The following is a 12115-nucleotide window of genomic DNA, read 5'->3' as shown; positions in this document are numbered from 1 at the left end:
ATGTGGAAGTTAGAAAGGAAAAAGGGCAAAAATCAGGACGGATATCATGAAAACAGAAGAGGAATCAGTAAAATAGAGAAAAGGGATTGAGGGAGGGAGAAGAGGGAAAGAAATAAATGTTGGGGAATACTGTTGACCAAATTATACTGCTATGTCATAGTGCATATACAAATATGTAACAATAGATCCCACTCTTGCTAAGAGTGGTGGTGCACGCCTATAATCCCAGAAGTTTGGGAGGCTGAGATAGGAGGATCTTGAATTCAAAGCCACCTCAGCAATTTAGTGAGGCCCTAAGTAACTCAGTGAGGCCCTGTCTTGAAATAAAATACAAAAAAAAAAAAAAAAAGAGCTGGGTATGTGACTCAGTGGTTAAGTGCCTCTGGATTCACTCCTCAGTACCAAAAAAGAAAAAAAAAATCCCACCTTTATGTATAGTTATAATACACTAATAAAAATATGAAATTCTCTAGGTCTTGACAGTAAAATTTTCAAGTACTCATTTCTGATTAGAAGGACTTTTCATGTCCCCTGAGAGATGTGGCAATACTACCTCCAAAAGTTGGCCCTGGCAACAATAAGCATCATCATCATAGTATTTTGTTGACTTCATTCTACCCAGTCTCTCCTCTTAATATTTTGTTTCTACTGATTTAAACATAAGACATACATACATATTTTCCATGATCAATTTCACATATTTAACATTGAACCTATACATTCCTTGGTTAGCCCGGAGTGCCTCCCTCTACATTACCCAACAATAACAGCAGCGGTGGCTAGCTATCTGCTATGTGTTTTCTCTACATTACTTTGCTTAATCCTGAAAGGAAAGTGACCACAACACTTAGAGCGAACAAGAGATCTTTATCGCAGCAGTGCAAAGAGAGAGAGAGAGAGAGAGAGAGAAGAAGAAGAAGAAGAAGAAGAAGAAGAAGAAGAAGAAGAAGAAGAAGAAGAAGAAAGAGAAAGCAAAAGCAAGAGAAGAAAGAGAGAGCAAGAGCAAGAGAGAGGGGCCCCGCAGGAGGGAGTTTTTATAGCCAAAATCTGATGGGGTCTCTGGGTCTGCAAGCTGCCTTGTTAGTGTACAGTGATTGGATGATACAGTAGTGTCATCTTCTGCCTTCAGGCAGATGGGGCAGGGGCTAGATGTGGGTTTCCGTTGTACCAGATGGGTGGGGGTCGAGTGTTCAGCCTTGAGTGGGGTTGAGTGTTCAGACTTGATGCAAACAGGTGATAAAGGACCAGATAAAGGGGTTTGAGTGCATGAGTTACCCTGCAGCTAACATTCATTCAGCCTGCCCTGCAGACAGCTTAATTCAGCCTGCCCTGCACCTAACATTCCTCCCTTTTTTGTTTTTCTAAGTGACATGGGGGCAGTGAAAAATTGTCTGGCTACTTCCAGGGGGCGGCATGGGGCCTACCTGGGAGAGTGGGAGAATGTTCAGGGGATAGTCTTGGGAATACCAGGGTGGCTAGAGATAACATCCAGTGGCTATAGACAGTTATCTCATAAGGGACAAAGTCCATAAAGGTTCCTTGAAGCCATAGGTTGTCAACCATTCCTGAGCAAAGGTATCAGTCATTGGTCCTGTTGGAGGGACTCTAGGAAATACCGGAGGTGGTGTGGTTGAATCCAGTTAATATGAAGGGTGACTGAGAGTGGGTGGTGTCATCCTGGTGCCATATCCCTTGGATGTAGAAGCACCATCTGCGGGTTGGGATAGAAGCTTTTTAAGGCAGGAGACGTGGTACCAGGGAGAGTGGCTCAAAAGCTTGGCTGCTGTTGGGCTAGTAAGTATGACTGTATGGGGTCCTGTCCAGTGAGGTTCCAATGATGGAGGATGCAGTTCCCAAAGTAAGACTGCCTCACCCAGTTGAAGAGGGTCCGATTCAGTTGCTGGTTGTGCTGGGATTGAGGGAATGAATGGCACAGGTCTGCGTGTTCCCTTAAGAGTTTGCGTAGAAGTGTGAGATAGGACAGGTAGGACACGATGGGAGGAGGAGTGATTGGAAAGCTTTGTTTGGTTAAGCCAGGGCACCCACAGAGTTGTTCAAAGGGGCTAAGGCCTGAGGGAGCTCTAGGGCTGCCTGAATTCAGGTGAGGGCCAATAGCAGGAGATGGAGCCAGGACAGCCCGAGTTCAATAGCAAGTTTAGTGACATGATCCTTAAGAATGCCGTTAGGCCTCTCAACTTTACCCGAGGATTCGGGTTGGTGGGAGATGTGGAACCTCCAAGTGATGTTGAGGCCTTTGGAGACTAGTTGAACAACCTGAGAAGTGAAGGCTGGACCATTGTCTGACTGGATGGAGGGGGAAGTCCGAACCTGGGAATGATCTGCTCGATGAGGATGGAGGCAATGGTGTCAGCAGTTTCCCTGGATGTAGGGAAGGCATCTATCCAACCTGAAAAAGTATCAACCAAAGTAAGTAGGTAGTGAAGATTTTTGTGCCTAGGCACATGAGTGAAGTCTATCTGCCAGTCTTCGCCTGGCTGGTGGCTCCTCATCTGATGCACGAGGAGTTTAGGTTTGTTGCTTCCTTGTGGGGATACTGTAGAGCAGACAGAACAAGTGAAGTGAACCTGCTGGAGAGTAGTTCTCATTCCTAGGAAGTAAAAGAGGAGTTGTAAAAACTGGAAAAGTGCTGGCACGGACTCCCCCCGGCCCCCAGGGCTTGGATCCAGCCCTGATTTTTGTGCACGTCAAAGAGGCCAGCTCACAAGGCCTTGAAGGAGCTCACAAGGCCTTGAAGGATTTGTGGTGTCTGTTTTCATATTATTTCAGCCTGTAATGGTCATGTGGGGACGCCCTGACCTGCTTGGGTCTGATAAGGTTCCTGGTTGAAGGCTCATTATGAGTCGACATGAACCACCTGTTTTCCCCTCCTCCTTGCTCCCGCCTACTAGTGGCTTTCCATTCTATCTGAAAGAAATATATAAGTATGAGCCGAGATAATAAAGTCAGATTCCCCCTGGATGAAGGACCTCGGACTCCTGTGTCTTTTTTAATCCCGACGTCTCCCGCCGGACTCGGCCCATTCGCCGAACGCGTGCGGCAGAAAAGGGGTTAGGGAGGGTTTTAGATGGGGGCAGAGTTTCTGGAGCTGGAGGTGTTGGTCATGAGTCGTAGGTCTCCATCTTGGGTATCAGGGGCGGTAGTCTTAAAGAAGTGGTTGATTGACTGACTGGTTGGTGAATCTGTGTTTCTGATCTTGCAGGAACTTCTGTAGGCAATTTAACATACATGGTCCTATTAGGAGAAACATAAAGAGGACTAATAGGGTTCCTGCAAGAGGGAGGAGCCAAGGCCATCTTGACTGAACATTCCCTATGGAGACCGTTGGCCTAGTTGCTGTCTCCTCTTTTCTAGCTGTTCTTGTCCTTCATTACTTCCAATAATGACTGTATTTTGGTTTAACTGTTTTTGTTAGGTGTTTAAGATCAAGCTGGTCAAAATTGACTTTGTTTCTATCTACTATTAAGAGTCAGCCAAGTTCCCATAGGGATCACTCGTGGGGGAACTTGAGAGCAGCTTCTTAGTTCTGCTAGTGCCATTTGTGCTAGGATGGGTCCAGGTCTTTCTTGACCATGTGGCTTCCCTAGGAAGCATCAGGGATGTCTCCTTTCTCCAATGACCTTCCTATTCATAGCAAGTGCACTGATTGGCTTTTCATTCTCCAGTGGTCTCATTAATCTCCCTGATGGAGAGGTTATGTGGTTTAGAGTTGCAAAGCTCTTTAAAGAAATTCCCTGTTCCCTAGATTCAGACTGACTCAGAGGGCCAGAGCCAAATATTGGTTTTCTTGGCCCTTTTAATTTATTTTTAATTTTAAGTCTTGATCTTAAGCATCTAGCAAGTCAGTCTCACCAGTCTTAAAATAAGGGTACTGGGCTTTAGCTGAAGTCTGGCCTTCTTTGGAGTCATTCTGACATGTAGTAAGATGGGAGGCAGAGCCTTATCTCAGGTGAGGCAGGGCTCTTTATAAATCTTTGGCAAAGTGTTCTAGTATTGAAGTTTATCTTTGTTTCTTAAATATCATTTTATAAAATTAACATATATTGTTGCTTGAGGTCACATGAATATTAGCTAACACAATATGATATTACATTTAAATTGTACCCCAGTGTATAGAACTTTATATTAATCTTACTGATAATAGGTCCAGTTATAGAACATTAAATGATATAAATAAATCTCCATTGTTATTTTTATAAGCCTAAAATTACCATGCAAACTTCTGGAGAACATCAGCTTGATATAATTCTCTTCTAAAGCTTCTACCTTAAAGACTTATATACCTGGAAAATATGAACACATTTAATATATAAAGAAGAGTAATAGTACCACAATTACATTGATGTTTTTATATTAATCAAGTTTAACTCTTAAAGAAATAAAATATTACAATATTGCAAAATAACAGTTGTTGTTTAACCATAGCTGTATAATCCTTAATTCCTTCAAGATTACTTGCTCAAAAAACTTACATATATAACCAACTTACACAGACCTTCTTTATCACTTACTTAAACCCTCTTGTTTACTTAATCATTTAGACTTTCTTATCCAGAAACACCTTTTTTCCCTTCTATTAAATCCATACCTAGAACCTTCTCTTTCCCATCTGTTAACTCCATCTTTATTCACACTTTGAAACAATCCTTGTAAATGTCTGAATTTAGGCAAATTATTCCACTTTAAAAGAGATACTGTGTTATTTTGAGTACACAACTAATCACATCTGTTTACCACTTCGTGAAAACATATACGGTGTTTGAGTATATAGAATTATACTGTTGTAGGGATGAACAAGGCAAGGCACCTAAGACAGTACTGAAGACAGGGAAACAGTTTTATTTGGTTGCAGCCAGCTTCAGAGGGCACAGCTTCTGCTGTAATCAATTAATCCCCTGAACCCTGAGTTCAGGTAATTTCAGAATTTTATATCCAACATGTAAGGGGAGGGGCTCAGAAGTTCACAGTCTGCAGAAGTTCACAAAAAGCAGTTTTTTTCCCCCCTGTTCTGGGCAAGTTAACCCTTCAAGGACACCTGAGCATGGGAGAGCTTTTTGTTCCCTTTCTTTCCTCCCTCTGCCAGCTGTTACCATGGAGCCCCGTTGGTAACTTCCCTTATCTTAGAAATGTAGACAACACTGTGAAACCCAGCTCAAGGCCTTATTTACTTATTTCTACAAACTATTATACTGGATGAATGTTTGTGAAAAACTAGTAAGGGGGTGTCTAGCTTTTGGAGTGCTGATTTTTCCCAGTGGCCAAGTAAAACAGGGCAACATGAAAAGAGGAAATTTATCTACATTAAACTTCTTGGTAGAGACTCTTTTTGCTGACAGTCCTAAAATCAACCATGGTGCAGATTCTGGAGAAGGTTAGTTAAGACTTTTCTGTGGGCTGGGTAGAAAGGGGGAAGACGAAAGGTGGGGCTGAGAGCAGCTCGAGTAGATCTGAGAATGAGGAAGGAGATGAAAAAGAATAATGGGAAAGAGGTTTGGGATTTTCCCTAGCAAGGAAAACCTGAGCAATAGAACAGGCAGAGCAGAGGGGAGGAAGGGAGTGAATATCCCCAAAAGCCTATAAGGGATTTTAAATTCTTAGTAACCTGTTTTCAGGTTACTTTAAAGGCCATTTTCACCAGAACCTGGATAGGGGTCTGGGGGCTCCCCTCAGCTAGTTTGAGCTTTGGGTTAGCTGGTAAGAGGGCCTGGTGGGACCAGGTGTGGGCACTGACAGGAGGAGAGAGGAGTGAGTGGGGGAAGGGATAACTTCAGTACCTGTTAACTCAGCAAGGGGGCAACGGTTCAAGGAAGGGCAGTAGTTTGGGTTTTTGACCTAGTAGTTGGAGGGAAGAAAGCAGGTTGTTGAGGCGGGGGTGACGGTTGAGGGGCTGGGGCAGAAGGTTGAGGGTGAGGACCTATTTGAGCCGGACAATAGGGTGGAGGTTCATCAGCAGTGTCAAAAGTAGTGGATGAGCTTGTAGGAGGGGAAGATTGGGGATCAGTGGTTGGGTGGGGGGGGTTGGTTTGCAAGCTAGAAGAATTTGTAGAGGTTTGCAAGAGGTACAGAGAGCAGGATTGGATTAGAGCAAGAAGAAAGCTTGGATATAGGGGTTCTTTACCCATTTTTTTTCAAACGCTCACAGTAATTGTAAAGATCCCCCTTAGAATGGAGGGATCCAGAGACCCAAAAGGGGGCCATTTGCTTTGATTGTCTAGGGATAAGTGGGCCAATCCTGGGTGCTATATTTGATCAATTTGGGGGGTTTGATGTCTGGTGTCAAGGAGAGGGTTTTGAGCTTATCTAAGAGGCACTATAAGGGAGAGTCGAACGGCAGAAAGGATGCATTACCCTTGTCGCAAAAGTAATATAAGGGAGAAAGAAGGGGATGCAAACATAGTATAACGGAGGGGGAAGAAACTGATTTATTGGCAAAAGGGGCGTCCCCACTAGAGCCCAAAATCAGGAGAGCCTAGTGGCAGGTTCCAGCTGCAGAGATTGGTTGTCACTGAATCCTGACAGTCGAGGCTCCTGTCCTGGACAGGGCCGTAGCCACGGGAGACCTTGGCCAAGGCTTTTCGGGACCCCTCCTGGAGAGGCTGGAGACTCCCAGGGCCAGAAAGAGGAGAGAGAGAGAGAAGAAGGGGAAGAGAGAGGAAGGGGAGGGTAAGCGTATCTCTAGCGGCTGAGTCTTAAAGGTGCGAGGACAAGGACTTTATGAGAGCCACCTAAACCGGTGAAGGTCTGGGTGGGGTGTGATGTTCAGTTCCTTGTTATGTGTTCCCGGAGGTTACACAGTCCTTTGATAGTGACTTACAAAGCCTATGCTGGGGAAGGGGAAGGGAAATAATTTTGAGTCTAAGAGTCAAATCTGCCCAAGGAAGGAGTCCCTGAGGGCTACTATGCCCTTAAAGGCTGTGGTGGGGTGTTTTCCTCCCCGCAGGTGGGCGAAGAGGTTTGCCAGACAATCGGACAATCAACGGTCAAATCCTCAGGACACCACCATTGGGTTTAGGACTCCAGGGAGGGGAAACTCACCAATCGAAGGCCAGTGGTGGATGTAGTTCTGACAGTCGAGAAAATGGGTTCAGGTCATCTGGTGAGTGGCACTTCTGAAGGAAGAGGGACCCAAAGGTGGGTTTTAACCCCCTTCCCGAGTTTCGGCACCAATGAAAGGAAAGTGACCACAACATTCGGAGTGACCAAGAGATCTTTATTGCAGCAGTGCAAAAGAAGAAAAAAAAAAGAGAGAGAGAAAGAGAAGAAAGAGAGAGCAAAAGCAAGGGAAGAAAGAGAGAGCAAGAGCAAGAGAGAGGGGCCTGGCAGGAGGGAGTTTTTATAACCAAAATCTGATGGGGTCTCTGGGTCTGCAAGCTGCCTTGTTGGTGTACAGTGATTGGATCATACAGTAGTGTCATCTTCTGCCTTTAGGCATACGGGGCAGAGGCTAGAGGTGTGTTTCTGTTGCACCAAACTGGTGGGGGTCGAGTGTTCAGCCTTGAGTGGGGTTGAGTGTTCAGATTTGATGCAAACAGGTGATAAAGGACCAGACAGAGGGGGGTTTGAGTGTGTGGGTTACCCTGCAGCTAACGTTCGTTCAGCCTGCCCTGCAGACAACAAATCCTAACGACAACCTTATGAAGTAGATACTATTACTGGCCTCCTTTTACAGTTTAAAACCCTGAAGCACAGAGAGGTCAGTTAATTTTCCCAGGAGTAATAAAACTAGTAGGTGGTAGAACCTGTCTGACTCCAGTTCAAGCTCTTATCTATTAATCTGGCCACCTATAGGAAGTTGTAGGTGGGTTAGCCGCATTCCCAGTAACAGCAATAATAACGAGTATCTTCAGAGTACTCTGTCAGCTCAAGAATAATCAATATAATAGTCATTTAGGAAATGTTTTAAGTCCCCACTCTGCATTCTATGAGGTTCAAGGGACAAAGGTGAATGAGATATGGTCTGAACACTACAGAAATACCCAGTTCAGAGGACACTTTTTTTTAACTTTTTTTTTAGTTATAGATTCACACAATATCTTTATTTTTTTTATGTGGTGCTGAGGATCGAACCCAGTGCCTCAAGCTTGCTAGGCGAGTACTCTCTGAGCCACAACCCCAGTCTCCAGAGGGCAGTTTTTATACTGAATATACCAACAGGGCCAAGCATGGCATGTTTTATCCCTTTGTTTGAATTACAAAAGGGTATCCCACTTTCTGGAGTGATAGTCCCATACCAAATAATATATAATACTACAGTAGCTGGATCTTACCTCCATTTTCTCAGAAGAGTTCCTTCTATGCTGTGTGAAAACTAAACAATAGTATGTAGCATCCCCAGTTCTATAGTTCATGCCCAAATTACAGCTTGTAGAAAAAAATACACACACACACACACACACGCACGCATACACACACACACATATATATAATTTTTTAAGTTTTGGTTTTTATTTTTTTGCAGTGCTGGGAATTAAACCCAGGGTCTTGCTCATGCTAAGTAACTACTTTACCACTAAGCCAGACCCCAGCCCTGGAAACCTATTTGTTAAAAGATAGGTCTGAGAGTATCAGAATCCTAGAATTTACAAAACCACAAATTCGTTTGTAAGAAAATACAGGAGTAGTAGCTGAATATTTTAATATTTCATATTAATCATGAAGCTAGGGGAAAGTGATATGTATCATAAACAGGGACTTGTGGAAATGTTACTAAGATTGGCTTTGGGAGGCTGTTCCATGCTTACACATTCCAGCCAGGAACACTTCACATGTGCTCATAAAGCTGCATTTGTCGTGAGCATACAGACCATGTTCGTCAATCCCTGATACCATCTTCCACGACAAAGACACTAAACATTTAGGGCACTCCCACGGTTATAAAATAGTCTTAATGATTAAGTAAGTGCATTAACATGTCATCACTCTTACCCTCAAAATGAAGTACGCTCAGGAAGACAATGTATAATGCAAGACATATATGATATGTGCCAAGTATATGGTGCTGAAATATGGATTTTGGAAATTAAGGGAGGGAAACAGGTGACTTGTTACATTCAGGAGAAAGAGAGAAAGGGAGTGTGTTTTGAGCCAGTTCTTGAAGGGCACTCCAAAGAGAAAGCAGGCAGTGGGAAGGGCAGCTAGTATGTTCCAAACAAGAGGAACGATGTGATGTAAGTAAGGGAGGCAACACTCAGGGCAAATAGTGGATTTAAAGATTATCAGTAATAGTAGCTGGACACAGTGGCATGTGCCTGTCATTCAGCACTCGGGAGACTGAGGCGGGAGGATTCAGGAATTTGAGACCAGCCTGGGCATCAGGGTAAGACCCCATCTCAGAAAAAGGAAGGAAGGAAAGGTGGAGGAGGGAAAGGGAGAAGAGGGAGAGAAAATCAGTGTATCTGTATGATGAGAACAGTAGACATAATAACAATGGTTGACTATGGTAAGCTCTATTTTCCCAAAATGAATAAAAGAAAGAGTAATATTCTCAGTCCCACATGCTCTTCCAGAACCTTCTAGGCCACATCAAATGTCCATGTCTCTTTCCCACCTCTTAATCTGGGTCGTTTACATAAGACCAACCAGGAGAGTACAGAGGAAGTGATATTTGTGACTTCCAAGGCTAGGTCATTTAAGGATATAGCTTCTGCCCAGCTCTCTCTTAGGACTTTTCACCTTCCAATCCCTGACACCATCATCAACAACAAAAACAATAAACATTTAGGGCACTTTGAACCCAGTCACCATGTTTGAGGGAGCCTTGGCCACATAGGCCACATGTAGGTGTTCCAGTTCACAGCCCCAGCTAAGGTGTCAGCTGACAATAGAACCAACCAAGACACAGAAGTACGTTAACCTTCAAGTGATTCCAGCCCTCAAGACTTTGCAATTCCAGCTGAGGCACCAGATTTCGTGGATAGCCATCCCTGCTATTCCCTATCCAAATTCCCACCCCATATAATATCTGAACAGGACAAAAATTTGGGGAGCAATTGGTGACATAGACAAAGTAACTGGGCAGTAACATTAATTGAATAATTAACACATAATACTATGTTTGATTCTTTATATCTTATATCAGCCATGTCTATGCAACAAACCACTCCAAACCTCAGTAGCTTTAAAAATAGTGGGGTTTTTTTTCGTATTATAGTTCACATATTTGTGAGTATTACTGAGGTTGCTGGCCAAGGCTAGTCTCACTTGTATGTTTCAGTGTTGGCTAGGAGATCTGCTCAAGGATGGATTTGGCTAGGGTGTGTTAGCTTAGATCTGCTCTGGGTTTCTCATCCACCTTTTAGAGCAAACAGGCTTGACAGGATGTCATTTTTCATAGAGAAGCAGAAGCACAAGAATGACAATGGAAAAATAGAATTCTTCTTGAGGCCCAGACTTAAAAATGGCACAGCACCACTTCTGCCACATTCCACAGGACAAACCAAGTCATCTGGCTAAACCCAGATTAAAGAGGTAAGAAAACATATTCCACCTATCTGTATTCTACAAAGTCATAGACAAAGAGCATGCACATAGGAAGGGGGAAAGAACTGGCCATTAATTCAATCTATCACATATTTAGTCTTCATAAGCATCAAATAAGTATCATTATTATTCCCATTTTTCTTACAAATAATTCATACAAGAGCACAGCACCCTCTCCCACCTCTTCCCTAGTCCCCAGAACATTTCCTATGTCTCAGAGACTTGTGATCTGTTTTCAATACTCTTTTTCTATAAGATTCTCTAAGCTTGCCTTTCACTCATTGCCTTGACTGAATCCAGTTGTCCCCTAAGAATCCTGCTTGCCCTTCAGTCCCCTCAAGGGGATGCCCTTTTTTTATTATCTGATATCTTTCTGGATTCAAAGAGAAGAGATAAGATTGGTATCCTCCCCATTTCCTGTTATAGCTACATAAATTTTTCTCCTTCCTTCAAATTGTAGATCCAGGTTTACATTACCAGACACTTCAGCACCAAATATTGTCATCCTATTGACCTCCAAGTCTTCCCTCATTTGATGAAGATTTTAGCAGCTGGCTCTCTATTTTCCTTCATCCCCACCCTGTCAGCCTTTCTGATGTGTAATCAAACTAATAATGAGTGTGGGGAGGTGGTGATGTGGATCAAGGTGTTTGATTGACTCCTGGTTGTGATGGGCTTGAGCGGGAACCCCCTGTGCAAGGTAGCCAAGTTGCTAGGGTGATGCCAACCTGAGAAAACTGTGCAAAGGCTGAGTTAAGACACTAGGTCCCATGGATAGAGGATTCTGAGGATAGCAAGATAACCATAATGCCTCGTCAGCACGGTGACCTTCAAGCCTGCCTGCTTTGCAGAAATTTTCCCACAAATAACCTTCTGATTATAAAACCTATGTAATAAACACGTGGATCTAGCTCTGAGTCACTGTTCTCAACCAGAGATCAGTTTCCACTTGATCCCACTCTTCTCTCTTAATGTTTGTGTGTCTTTGTTAATTGCTCATCACCCCTCAATGGTATCTCAGTGGTGCAGGTTGCCGCAAATGAGGACACTTAGTTCCTTGGCCTCCTCAACTCGGATGATTTTTTTCTTTCTCTCACTTCAGCTGCCCATTCCTGTGGTCATACCTTGACCAATAATTATAGTACTTGTTCCAAGAACCCCACTTTCTGACCACCATCCCTTTCAAGTGGTCTCCTCTAACACCTCAATTTTTTATTATTTCATAACAACTTCAGATTCAATTAGTCTATTCTTTTCTTCATTATCACCTATGGGAAGTTAAAAGAAAGTCCCATTTATCCCCTGAGGTTCAACAGTCTATTATCATAGTACCTCCTTTAGGTCAGGGAACGATGGTGACCCAGGAGCTGCTCACATCACATCTCACAACACATTGAATCACACTAAATCACAGATGCAGAGAGGTTCAAAAAGTCTTTTTACTAGTTAAGATCAGTGCTGTGGTCTGAACATATCCCCTGAAATTCGCACTTTGGAAACTTAATCCCCAGTGCAACAGTGTTAGGAAACGGCAAGTTCTGGGAGGTTTTTATGTCCTGAGGGTTCTGGTCTCAAGAACCGATGACCCTAATAAAGGGGCTTACGGGAAGCAATTCAC

General features: G+C 43.5%; 1 pseudogene across 1 annotated transcript in view; it reads left to right on the top strand.

Annotated features, from left to right (window-relative positions):
- LOC308648301 (high mobility group protein B1-like) overlaps window positions 1-1927 on the top strand; it is a 311195-nt pseudogene extending 309268 nt beyond the window's left edge. Inside the window, exons 2-3 of the transcript in view lie at window positions 901-1002; window positions 1825-1927. The product of the transcript in view is annotated as a high mobility group protein B1-like (transcript). The remainder of the gene's footprint in view (window positions 1-900; window positions 1003-1824) is intronic.
- Window positions 1928-12115: the final 10188 nt, after the last annotated feature.

The sequence above is a fragment of the Spermophilus citellus genome, assembly GCF_964194105.1.
Source record: "Spermophilus citellus genome assembly, chromosome: 4".
NCBI classification, from domain to species: Eukaryota; Metazoa; Chordata; class Mammalia; order Rodentia; family Sciuridae; genus Spermophilus; species Spermophilus citellus.
Note: the sequence above shows the minus strand (reverse complement) of the source record. Positions and strands in the feature narration are given on the sequence as shown.